The sequence below is a fragment of the Lissotriton helveticus genome, chromosome 9 (assembly GCF_964261635.1).
Source record: "Lissotriton helveticus chromosome 9, aLisHel1.1, whole genome shotgun sequence".
NCBI lineage: Eukaryota > Metazoa > Chordata > Amphibia > Caudata > Salamandridae > Lissotriton > Lissotriton helveticus.
In genome coordinates this window covers 1,011,246,873-1,011,260,428 of record NC_136070.1, presented here as the reverse complement: position 1 = coordinate 1,011,260,428, position 13,556 = coordinate 1,011,246,873, and positions in this window count along the sequence as shown.

Here is a 13,556-nt window from a genome sequence, read left to right as displayed (position 1 = left end):
CAGCAGTACAATACAATGCAATACAATAGAGGAAAACATATATATGTTGAAATCTTCCTTGAGAAACTGCAGATTTTTACAAAAAACGACTTGTTGAATTCTAATTTGGGACACAAAATGATTTGAAGGCTACAACTTAACCTTGGAAAGAAAACATCATTATGAACAGATTTATTAGTTAACATACTGAGATATGTCAAATATGAAAATCTCACCTGCGATTGAGATATACATCCTGATCAAGGTATAACATTATGTGGAAGTAGAGAAGGATAAGGAAAGTGCAATAAAGTAGTGTGTTAGATAACGTAGCAGACATACATGCCAGCATAAATCCACATTTTCTAGTGTGTCTGAATCCAGGTGTGTTTCCGCTGCACAGAAGGGGCCACATTACAATTTGATGCCTCATGGGTAATCAGATCAGACACTTGGCAGAATAGGATGGTAGGTCTATTGTTCATGAAAGATGCTAATACGCTATGGTGTACATAAAACAGTCCACCATCTGCTATGGGAAAAAGGGGCAGTCAAGGAAGGGGAAATCCACCCAATTCTTTACAGCCCCATGCTTCCCCTCTTCCTCGCCTATGGCCCTCTCCTCACCAGTTAGTATTCTTCTTGTCTAAGCTCAACACTGAGCGTTGTCAGAGTAGAGCAATGATTGAGTTAATTACACCAGGGGCATGAGTTTTATTTCCAACTTCAAATTGGTACTTTTGGTTTAATTTAGAGCTTTGTTCAAAATTAGGCCACTGCAGTGTGTGAAATCTGCGTAATTTGATTTTTCATAATTACGTAAAATCTTAGAAAAATGATCTGCAATTACATGAAATGCAAAGCTGGCATTTTGGCACTATATTTCAGTGCCAACAACGTACATTTTGTGCTCATCCTTTTGCTAAAACAATAGAGCAAAAAATAGAAACATCATTGCAGAAATTCCATATAACAAGGTGATGCGAAAGTGTCAGAAATTACCGGAGCCTATGCCAGCCTAATGTACATTTCTCACAGGACTAGTCCTTTACTGTTTTAATACCTCTGCTATCCAGAATTTCCATTTTACGTTTAATTTAGCATTTCTCACAGAAGTCCCTTGCACCACATCAGTCTCAACAACCCCCCCCCCCCTGTTCTCCACCATGTAAACGAACCCAAATATGTGCTTCTTTGTTGGTCCATGTTCTGCCCTCCATTGTTCCTGCCAGGCTCATGCTGCATTACCACCCACATAGATACCTAAATGGGGAACCGGTAGAAGTAATGACGTTTGCCATTGACCGCATTGAGATGAGGAGGAATTAACACCAGCCAATAGCTAGAATGAACCGTCATGGTTATTCTGTGCTTAATGCAGTATTGCTGCATTCTGATAATGCAGTACTACCGACTTTGTATCAGAGGCAGAATGTGATAAATGTATAGTAATCGATTTACAGCACTTTTACCTCATTTTTCTGGGGCTCAACTTATGTCTAGCCTTGGTGTAATTTTGGATAGTTTTTTTTCTCCTGTGCATTTTAAGATTTGGCTGTATTTGGAGAAAGAATAGGAGGGCTGTCTCCCACTGACGTGCAATGGATAGAGAATCCATTTAATTTCTGGAGAAAACTGCTGATGAAATTGGCACAAATAACAGTGTCCCATTAACAGTGGTGTAAGAAATGGGGGACATGCTGGAGATGGCTTCCTGACCCCTCAAACTGGCAAAAAGTTACAGGAGGTGGTGGCTGCATAACCAGCGCCAGTGGGGACCAGAAGCACTAATGGCGGACCTGCATGGTTGAACTGTAGTCTCCCTGTGGGCGGTAAGTCAAGGTGGTAGCCGCTCGTCTGAGGATAACTCCTGGGCATAGGGTTACTAGTGAGAACAGAGGGGCATATTTACAGTGAAGTGAAGGAGAGCGGAGTTAGCCTTCCTAGCTTAACGCCCCACTTTGCCACTTTAGAAATGCAGGGTTGCACTATATTTACAAAAATATGGTGCTGCACTGCATTTCTCTGGCGCTAAATTGAGCAGCCTAGCGCCAATGCAAGCACCCTTGCTCCACAGTGCAAGGGTGTCTGCGTTGAGGAGAAGATTGGGTGTCTGCCTTGAGGAGAAGATTGTTTGGGGCTTATTTACAAGCCGCTTGCACTGCCGGTAAGTTGCTTTTTCCCATATAAAAAGTGACGCGCTGGCAGCTCAAGGGGCTTGTAAATAATCCCCTTCATATGCAGGAAGGTCTCCTTTCCTGCACATAAACAATATTTAAATAAAGTTTTATAAATTTTATGTGTGCTGCTTAATGCAGAGGAGTGAGCAATTCTCCCAGAGGAATGTGGAGACAATAGAGGAATGACAACCAGTGTGCACAGAGGTATTGGGAGCCCCAGGTCTCTGTGACAGGCCAGAAGAGAGCTCCCACAGGGTAAATTCAGCCCCAGAAGTGCTGGAATGCCCCTTGGAAGAACTTTTGACGTGTATGACATGAGGAACAGACAGAAGGACTTTACTCCTCATAACTTCATCAAAGTGGCACATAGTGGAGAACAGGATGAAGACTCATTGACAGAAGCCCTTGAAAAAGGACATAAGGGGTGTGCACCCGGAATATCAAAACCAGAATATTGATAGCACAGAATGTCAGGCACAAAATATTGAAACCAAAGTATTGGCAGGCAAGTATAGATTTTCTATCTGTAATCCACATATATGCCCTTGGCGATATATAGCTTCAAAGTACCTAAATGTGGAGTTAGAAACAGTAAATCTATACTTTCCTAGATCTACTTACCATTTGATATTTTGTCCCTTGAAATTCTGTCCAAAATATTCTTGTAGATCGATATTCTGAGGGTCGATATTCAGCAGTAAAATGCTCAGAAGGAGATGATGGGAGCCCCAGACGCCATTATGAAGAAACTGGAGAAAATGGAGAGATGTTCAGCTGCAGTAGAAGTCCAACTGGAGCAGATGGAGGGACTACTTAATTATGAGGTGATAGCTCTGAAACAGCATGGAGAAAGTGAATACTAGAGTGAAAAAAGTGACCATGGGTTTCAATAATCAGGGAGCGATGCAGGGGAACTGTGTATGTGCAATATTAATTCTGGAGTTGAAAATAGGGATACTGTAGAATTTGAGAAGGGTGTTACATGTCTGTGCTTTGTGCATGTCGAACAATTTACAGCAGAGATGATGAGGCAATTTTTCTACACATACTTGAATCCACAATAACAGACGATAGATGCATTGTTTAAGAAAGCGTACAGGCTACCTTATCCCTAGGGGGAGTTATGCTGGATGGAGGAGGGGGAAAATATTAGTCGTGTTGGAAGATCCTGATTACCAGGACCCTAACCTACAGAAAGCAGCTGGGATGACGCACTTCAAGAAAATAGAAGGAACCATATACTGCTCTTTCCTGATTTTGGTGTCTGTTAGAAAATGGCTGCTCTTAAGGGCCACGTCAAACGGTTTGCCTTCCTCCTCCTCTTTTTTTGACCTTTTTCTTTTAGGGTGTTAGGATTCTGAATCCTTTACCTCTGCTAACCAGTGCAAATTGGCATTTGTTCTCTCCTCTAAACAGGGTAACATTGGCTCATATCCGATTGGCATATTTCATTTACCTATAAGTCCCGAATAGAGATAACTACATGCGCCCAGTGCCTGTAAATTAAATGCTACTAGTGGGCCTGCAAAAAGAACAATTGATGGACAGAATGCTGAACAATTTCAAACACTCACCCCCAGTCAGAGATCTGGGCCTAAATCCATAACTTATTTGTTCACCATGCCATTCCAGTTTGGATCCAGCCTTACGTAAATCAGTCTTGGCCCTGCTCCCCATGGGAACAGTCCAGCCTGAAAGGTCAGGTCATGTCCTCCCTGGACCGGAAACGAGCATCCTGCAGCACTCATTGTGCCACCCACACAAGTCGCACTTTAAATGTGTCTCAGGCCTGCCACTGCAGAGACTGTGTATGCAATTCACACTGCCTTTTCAACTTGCCATTTAAAACCTCTTGCCAAGCATTAATCTTCTCTTATTACATATGTCACCCCTAAGGTAGACCCTACGTAGCCCATAGGCAGGGTACTGTGTAATCTAAAGGTAGGACAGGTACTTTAAAGTTTTACAAGTCCTGGTTGTGAAAAATGCCCAAATTCATTTTTCACTACTGTGAGGCCTACCCCTCTCATAGATTAACAATGGGAATTCCTTATTACACGTTTAAGTTGGAATTCCTGATTGAGAAGGAGTAGATCTGTCATGTTTTATATCTTTGGAATGGTAATGAGAAACCATTTTCACTGGTAAAATTGAATTCATTATTAGCCTTTTTAAAGTGCCACTTTCAGAAAGATTGCATTTTTCTGTCCTTAGCTCAGGGGGCCTGTAGCCTGTCTCCAATACGCATCTGGGGTGGATGACAGCTGGACTTTCTGCATTCTCTCTAGACAGCCACACATAAAGGGAGTTTAGGTGTTACTGATGGGGCATCCCCATCCTTATGGGTCATTCTGGGCAGGATGGAGGGAGGGGCTGACACACCTGAATAGACTATGTCCTGTCCCATACAAAGGGCTACATACCTCCATCCTATAGTGAGTCTGGAGCCAGAGCTGGGAGGGAGGACCTCTGTGTATTCAAAATCTTTCTTTGAAGTCACCTTCACTTCAAAGGCACAACTGGGTATAAGTAATGGGTTTCTGATCCCGCCAAATCAGACACTGCGAGACCTGTGAAGAGCTCTGCTAGGAGGAAGGACTGCTGTGCTGCTACAAGGACTGACACTCTGCTGGACTGCTGCTCAGGAAAAACTGCTTTTCTGCTGTGCTGCCCTACTGCCTGCTACCCTCCGCCCATCTGAGGAAGGGATGGGCCCATCTTACTTGAACCCAAAGTGACTTCAAGGGCATGTTGACTTGCCCCCTGTTCTAAGTCTCAGAGACATCAAAGATTTCTCAAACTTAGAACAGCACCTGGACTTTGCTTGCTGCAAGTCGTGCCCTACTAAGTGATGCCAATCCAGTTCTGGGCCCTTGGAAGTGTGATGTATTCCTATAGGTTCTGTATCGATCCCCCTATTCCTGACCCTATTCTGGTTAACAAACTAACAAGTTAACTAGCAGCCATCCCATGAGGCAGAAAACCCCCATGATGCAGGAACCGTTATCTGATAAAGCCACACTACGGCACAGGAGCGTGTTATCTGATTAGGTCATAACGCTTGCCATCTAATTAGACAAGCGATATTCCTCCAGCCCCTGATAAGGCATACGGAGTTCTCAAAACAAATCAAACCTATGACAACCTGGGAAAAACCCTGCGGCCATTGTTTTGATTTCACCGAGAACTTCAGCAAAAGAATGTGCTAACGACCTGGTCGTATGACATCCTTATTGACGTATCTATGTCCATCCTTACGTCAATCTCGGCACCTTAAAGGTATAAATATTACCGATATTGCCCTATGCAAACACACGCGGTGGTGACGAGATCGGAGCAGCCAGACTTGCCGAAGCCCAGAGCAGAGCAGACCCCGCTGGCGCAGCCCCGCCTTTCCTGACGCGCTGAGAACGAGACGCTGCTTTCTCCTGCCGAGAAATCCAGCTCCGGCGCTTCCGGGTAGCCCTCGCAGGCAGCCTGGAATATCGAGACCAGAGACGAGAGATACCATCCCTCATCCATCCTAGATTCCAGGTACAGAACTGAATAACCCCTCACAGAGAATTCTTTAGTCAGTCACTTGGCAAAACAAACTTAACTTAAACTGTAACTTTCTATTCCCGCCCACGCATTAGACTTAGGTCAGGTACACGGGGTAGGCGTAGTTAGAAACACCAGTTGAGTACGATTAGTCAAATGTATATGTGTATGTAATATATCTTATTCATTTTAAACCTTCATATGGCTTAGAAACCATATCAATGTTTTTACAGTATTATTTTATACTTCTGCTTTTAATGTATGCACTTTACTTAACCATAAGTATTGCAATAATATCGATCCATTTCTCTTGTATGAGAAAAGAGACTGATCAATAAATAACATCTTTTATTGAACACGCCCGTCTCTTCCTTTTCTCTACAATCTGATGAGACTAAGAATGCACGTACTGACTGAGTAAAATAAATTGCCTTTTGTTTTCACACGACTCTCGAGATACACTCTTGATTAGGGGAGAGCAAAGTTGTCATGTTCTATGGTTGTCAGAAACTAAATCCCTTCTTGTCTATCCAGGGAGGTTCAACTCCTCCTTGCCTATTCGAGAAAGTTTCTAGTGAACTCTGAGCTAGCTGGCAAACCCAAAACTTTAAGTCTAATATCGACAGTAGTAGACCTAGTTAACGTCTGGTCTAGGCCTATACTATTGAAGGTATTATTCCAATGCGCAGAGCCTATTGGGATAATAGGAACTACACTACATGGCGCCCAACGCGTTTGGAAGGGCGATAAAATTAACGTAAGACATTTAGAGTAACTCAGTCGTGCTTTCTCACTCAGACCCCTTTTCCCATAATACTCCAAAGACGTCTGGAGTGGGCGAAAGGTAATATCCGCCAAACCTCGCAGGAGGAAACTCCTATGTATGGTACTTGGTTTAGTCAACGTTGAAGGATAAACCGTTCCAAAATATTGTGCATCTAATCTTTGTTTCCACAAGAAACCTGATCTGCAAACAAACAAAGTAACCATCCTGTCGGTAAAATGGTAGACAGTGATGATGAAAGAGAGGCAGTTAGATTAGCAACTGAACTCGCAGCAGATGATACTGCCCTGCAAGAAGCAGACCAGGATATAATACTCATCCCGGTCATCAAAAGGAAATCTATAACCTTAAAACTTATAGAAAATGGACTGACACCTAGAGGTGGTACAGTCATATTCGTAATTGAGGCACACGAATATCGGCAGACAGAGGTATACTATTCATGGATAAATTTTCCAGCAGCAAATGCTGTAACAAAGTACTTCCACTATTACAAAACAGAGGAACCTCCTAATGAGTACACTCCTTTCGAGGAGGTGGAAGTACCACTTAAATTTCAAGAGCACCTGCTCTTATTTAATGGCGCCCTAAAACATAATAATCACATCACCAGGCTCGGTCCCTTAGGGAGACCAGGAGCAACGTGGCCGGTCCTAGCCGGATACACACCACATCCAGAGTTCGAAAGAATGCCTGCAGCAGATCTTTTAGTACAACTAAAACAATTAATAAAGATACATAGACAATTAGTCCAATATGTGATGCGGACTTCAACAATTCAGCCAGCAATTAAAATTCCACAGCTGACCCCTCACCAGGGGAACACAAATAAAATTACACCACAGAACATACAATCCTGCCTAGGTAAAGTACCAGCTAAACGGGAACAAATACCATTCTGGTTAGCACAAAAAATCACCCAAATAGAGGCTGTGTTTCCAGACACCACCCCGTTAGAAAAACACAGGATTCTGACTATCTGTCTTCCAATGGGAATCGCACCACACATTGAGGACTGTGACACTTGGGGTACAGTCTTTGCTTCCATATACACAAAAACGCACGGTGTTCCATCCATTTCGGTAATACCAGATGTGCTAAAACAAATTCAAGACTAATATGGTCCAGAGCCCGCTTTAACTCTTGGTATGAAATTACTAAAAGACTTCAAGCAGGTCTCGGCTATATTATTAGCCAACATAAAGGGAGAAGCAGCAAACGTGGCGATCCACCAGAGGTTAAAGGAGACAGATATAGCAGACCAACCAGCTGAAATTGCCAGAATTATAGAAAAATCCTATGAGGAACTAGGTAGAGATAGTTTAGGTGGAATACCAGTAAAACCACAACTGATTGAAAGTCCTGAAAAAATATTTTTTAATAATAATTCAACATCACAAAAAAAGAGCTGGGATGGAAACAAACAATCCAATCCTAAAGAAAAGAAATTCCAGTCCAGAGGAAGGTCTCCTCGGCGGAGAGAAAAATCTCCGAACCAAAGACACAGGTCACCCCAAAGTGACCCCTCTGGGAAAAGATATAACCTTAGAAATAGGGATAATATAAAGAAGCCTGATAGATATCAAGACATTGATACACGTCCCTCTCAATCTTTTCAGACTTCCTCGCAGAAATCGGAAAGAAGAGGACGATCAGAACAAAGAGAAGAGCACGCCAAGTCCAAAGACAAGGAACCTGCTCAGCTAAAAAAGAAATTACAATTTCCAAAAAAGAAGGTAGCTAGTATCAAGGTAGTCAACAATGCCGAGAATACTGAGGACACAACTGAAAAACGGAGAATGGGCTCAGACAATGCTAGACAGCGCAGCAGAAGTGAGCATAGCTCGCAAAGTCCTTATGAATCATCTGGAGACAGTGGACACGAATGAATATCTTCAAGTGGAAACTGCAGACACCAGAGTTAGCAAACCTCACAAAATATATGAAATAACTTTACGTATAGAGGGGGATAAGACTAGAAAAATAAGGGGACTATTTTGGGATAATCTCTCCAAGGGCTATGACATCCTTCTAGCTGAAAAAGACTGGCCACCAGAGTTTGTCAGGGAGTGCCCTCATGGCGAAGAAATAATTATGCCTGCCTTCTCAAATCACATCCCAATTCATAAAAAATACACACTTGCTAGAAAGTGGGCAGTAGCCCTAGCTCCTGCTTTATATAAAAATCACGTAGGATGGGATGAGGACTCTCCTCCTCACAAAATCCAGTTAAAATCACAACCTACTGCACAGAGGCAGTACCCAATTAAGCAAGAAGCTAAGAAACAGGTAAAAGAAATCCTAGATCAGCTAGAATACCAGGGGGTGATTGAAACTTGCACCTCACAAATGAACAACCCTTTGTTTCCGGTCTCCAAACCAGACAATTCATATCGTCTAGTTTTGGATTACCGACACCTTAACTCATGTTGCAAAACTTTTGCAGTGCAAAACTCGCATAGTGCTGCACTAATGAATAACATAGTGCGCAAAAAATACAAAACAACATTAGACATCTCTAATGGATTCTTTTGTCAAAACATAGCACCAGAGAGCAGATATTTGTCTGCATTCTCAATAAATGGCACTCAAAAACAATTCTGTCGGTTAGCCTAGGGGTACAAGAACAGCCCGGGAGTATTCTCAGCGAGAGTAACAGAATTACTACAAACATATGACGACGAAGCATTATCATATGTCGACGACATATACTTAACAGATGATGACTTGGAGACTCACTTGAAGAGAGTGAACACCATAATACTTGGGTTCGCAGCAGAGGGTTACAAATTCAACTTTAAAAAATCCAGAATTGCCCATCTGACAGTCCTGTTCTTAGGATATGAATTATCAAGTGAAGGCAAAAGCCTGGCTGACAATTTTCTAGAGAAATGTGCCGTACTCCAAGCACCTAGAACACTAAAAAACCTACAGTCAATTCTAGGCTTCCTAAATTTTGGAAGAACATACATTGCAAATTACGCAGAAAGGGTCAAACCCCTTTATGATCTAATAAAACCAGATTTAAAAAAAAACAATTGGACTCAAATACACACAGAAATTTTGAGATCCTTACAAACAGACATGTTAATTAAAACAAAATTAGAAACACGTGATAACACACGCAATCTTGTGATTCGAGTCATCCCAGGAAGATGCGGATTCACATACCTGACCTCTAATGAGGGAGAAAAGGTACCAATTGCATTCAAATCACACTTGTACACAGAAGCTGAACAGAAATTCAGCATTAAAGAAAAAATTATTCATGCCGTTCAAACCGCAATAGCTAGAGAAAAAGATCAAGCGGACGGTAGACATATCACAGTCAGAACAGCAGAATCAGCCTTTGAGGCATTAACAACCCCGGGTAATTTACCAACAACAACATTGAATCCGGAATGGATACAATGGGTAAATTCCATTACAACAGACAAAGTATACTATTACTTTGATCCAGACCTAGAGGAACTAAGAAATCTAGAATATGAAAGAACATTCCCTCTGCCAATCGACATTCTGCCCTTACGACAATACGCTTGTGTAATCTATACAGACGGGCATGCTCAACCCTCCGTTTGGGGAGAACAAGCATACAACCCCACATGTGAGATTACAAAAGAAGTGTGGCGCGGAGGTAATCTAAAACCTCTATTAACAAAAACACACTCAGTAGAAACTAATTCAGAACAACAAACTGAAATAATAGCATTGAAAATGGCGCTAGATAATGCGGATCGCGAATTCCCGACACTTATTGTGTCCGATTCATATTACTGCGTCAAATCATATAACAACGATTTGCAGACATGGATTCAAAACGGTTACAAAGATGACACAGGTGCAACAATAAAGCAGAAACTGCTCTGGGAACAAATAGCTCTTTTACAAAAAGAACTACCAAAGACTCACGTGACACACTCACTGAGTCATCAGCGTGATGGCGTTCACGTTACAGGGAATTCATTGGCTGAAACAGCCACAGCGGTAGCATCTAAATCGGCTTCCGTAGCTCGAAAAAAGCGTACAGTGAAGTATATTGACGGTGAAACAGTGCTGGCAGTGAAAACGTCATCAAAAGGCGACTCCTCAGCGCTACCGATCAACTATCCACTCAATTATACATACATAATCGATGCAAACTCCGTCCCTTTTGCTCGAATCCCTGGAGTGGGGGATAGAGTGATTCCAAACATGGACAGGAGAAACTTGTTAATCGCAGACGCACATATGGGCGAGGGTCTCAGACACCTCAAACTAAAAGATTCTCTGGAAGAATTACAATCAAGGTACTGGTGGCCAGGCATGAGCCTGCATCACACCATGTTTGTAAAAAAGTGCCCAAACTGCAACAGGAATCGCAGTGGTGAGAGAAACGGTGTAATACCGTGTCGTTTCACTCCAGAAAAAATCAACAGTAAAAAGCAAGGCTTGCGATTAACATATACAGGCTAGTTTCCACTTATAATGTAGATCACCAGCACTCGGCTGACGTCTGGACTGTTATACAAAGATTTGCGAGTCTAAATGGCATATACGCTAAGAGCATGCTACGTTTGACCATTGTTTTCACTCGAGCCCTCCAGCCTGAGGGGAAACATGGCCAAATGAGCATAGCACAGCGGGAATCTTCTCACTTCCTTCCTGAGGGATACGGGATGGTGTAAAGAAAAAACCAAGGCATAAAGCAATCTATAACGGAAAGGATATTAGGTTCGGGAGCTGGGTGGGTCAAACATCTAATAAGTGTCCAACGTAGTCTAAATAACCTGCCAAGAAATTCTCTGAAGGGATTCAGTCCGTACGAATTATTATTTGGAACTAGGATGTTAATCTCTGACCTTGACAGTCAGACTTCAGTGGTAAAGGAAAAAAGCTTTGATATCAAAGATCGTTTGGCTATTTTACAGGACTTAAACGAAACAAGAAAAGACCTGAGCAACATAAAGTTGAAACAGCAGCCAACAACCACTGAAGAACCACCACCTGTCCCAGCAAGACCTGTCTGGATTCCAAAAGTCGGGGATCTAGTCAGAGAAAAGATCGCGGTAAAGAAGGAATTTGGGCCTTCTTACAGAAAAGCAGTTCCTGTCTTGTCTGTCAACGGGACAAGATCAGTTGTACTACCGCCGCTTGCTGGTAAAAAGGAGAACCGAGTTGTATCCATCGACCTGGTAAAACCACAATCATGTGGCCGATAACAAATAGTAGGCCAAGGGGACTCCCCATAAGTAGCAGAACACCAAGGTTTGCTACCAGTACAGAGGTCCTAACAAAGAGGCTAATCACATTCGAAACGCCTAAACAAGAACGACAAGGACTATGCAACAATGCAATGGAACTTAGACCTCTGAACACCCAAATAAAAACATTTAGCAGAGACACACCAACCTATAATGAAGTAACAAATGACTATGCAAGAAACAGTAATCCTGAAGCAATTGGAACAATTGACAGAACTGCATCCGGCTACTTCATAAACTGCGATGATTCCTCCGAGGACTTCACTGAATCAAAAACACAGCCATCAACAAAAACCTTTAAAGATAAAGCTAAAGAACTTTTGAAACAACTGAAAGAAACATATCTGATTTCTCCATGGATTGAATTTTGGGTGGGTTTTGGTGCATTTATCCTCATACTTTGGCTCATCATGATACTAACTTTGGGACGCTTCATTGAGGGAAAATATGCTAAAATGGACACAGCAAGTCAGAAAATCAACTTGATCCTCAAACCACACACATCTTCACACGTCGAGAAAAGAGAACTTTCTTCAGTCAACTTCACAGCCAATCCTATACCGGGTGGGGTAGCATGGGACAACACTGACTACGAAATCTATGGTCCGGTTGAAATCCTGAAATATCCACACCAAATTAAAATCTCATTGAGTGACTTCGTAAAACCAAGCACATTTGCTGATGATTGGGACTTTGAAAGTATAAACAATATGATGTCTGACTTAGTGATGTCTGCTAAATTTACCAAACATGATTATTTGCAGGGTTCGACAAATTATGATAGTATGTACTGTTATAACCACTATGGTAACCATTTTCTACATAGATCTGCACAACCTAGAAATGTTTTAAATTATAATCAATGGGAACATTGTGCAACCCCTCCAAAAGGAAGCTCAAGAACCGTTTACGACAAATATTCATACTTTTCAGGTTTTAACATAAGTAATGCTGAAACATTTTATTTCAAATTGTCAAATAAAACAGGGACAAAGACCATGATAACCAACACAAAATTGATATATTCAGACTCATTCTTTGAACAAATGAATACTTTTGGTTTTGATTATTGGGACAAAAATTTTGAATTGAAAAGTGTTTGGGGCACAAAAGAATGGCAAGTACAGGGTATAGAATCTTTGTTTAGAGCCTGCATGATCCCAGAACAAATTATATTTTTAAATGACACTGTTCAACAAACTACCTGTCTTGGCTTAGCCAAAATCAAAGACTTAAATAAACCGTCTATTCCAAAACCAACATTGAACAGCAATAGCTCCACAGATGAAGAGATAGACGTAAATTATGTATAAAACCAAAACAGAACACATCCTGATTGGAAACAGTGGTTGATCTGGCCCACAGATACTAATAACTGTCAAGACAGATTCCTGAACAAAACACAGGGGTTCAAAATGACCAGGCCAGACCCTAGATATTCCCAAAGACAACACCCAGGAATAATAACCACCTACAGTGTGGGCAAATTATGCCTTCAATGGCTACAGACTTCCACACTGGCAGAAATTAAGCAACACCTAACTTTACTTACTGATGGTGCTGACTTGCGTGATTTCATTATGGGACCGCGCAAACAGCGTCAGAAACGTTTCATAGCAGCCTCTGTATATGCATCATACAACGAGGCCTGGAAGGTTACTCAAATTGAGACAGCAGAAAGAATACGGGAAATTGACCGTATTAATTTGGAAAAATCACTTTCTGTAGTGGACAATGGGTTAATGACTCTGTCCTCCAGAATTTTTTCTCTGGACAGCATTGTGTCTTCAGCAATCGACATAATATCGCAAGACTTACTGTTGTTACAAC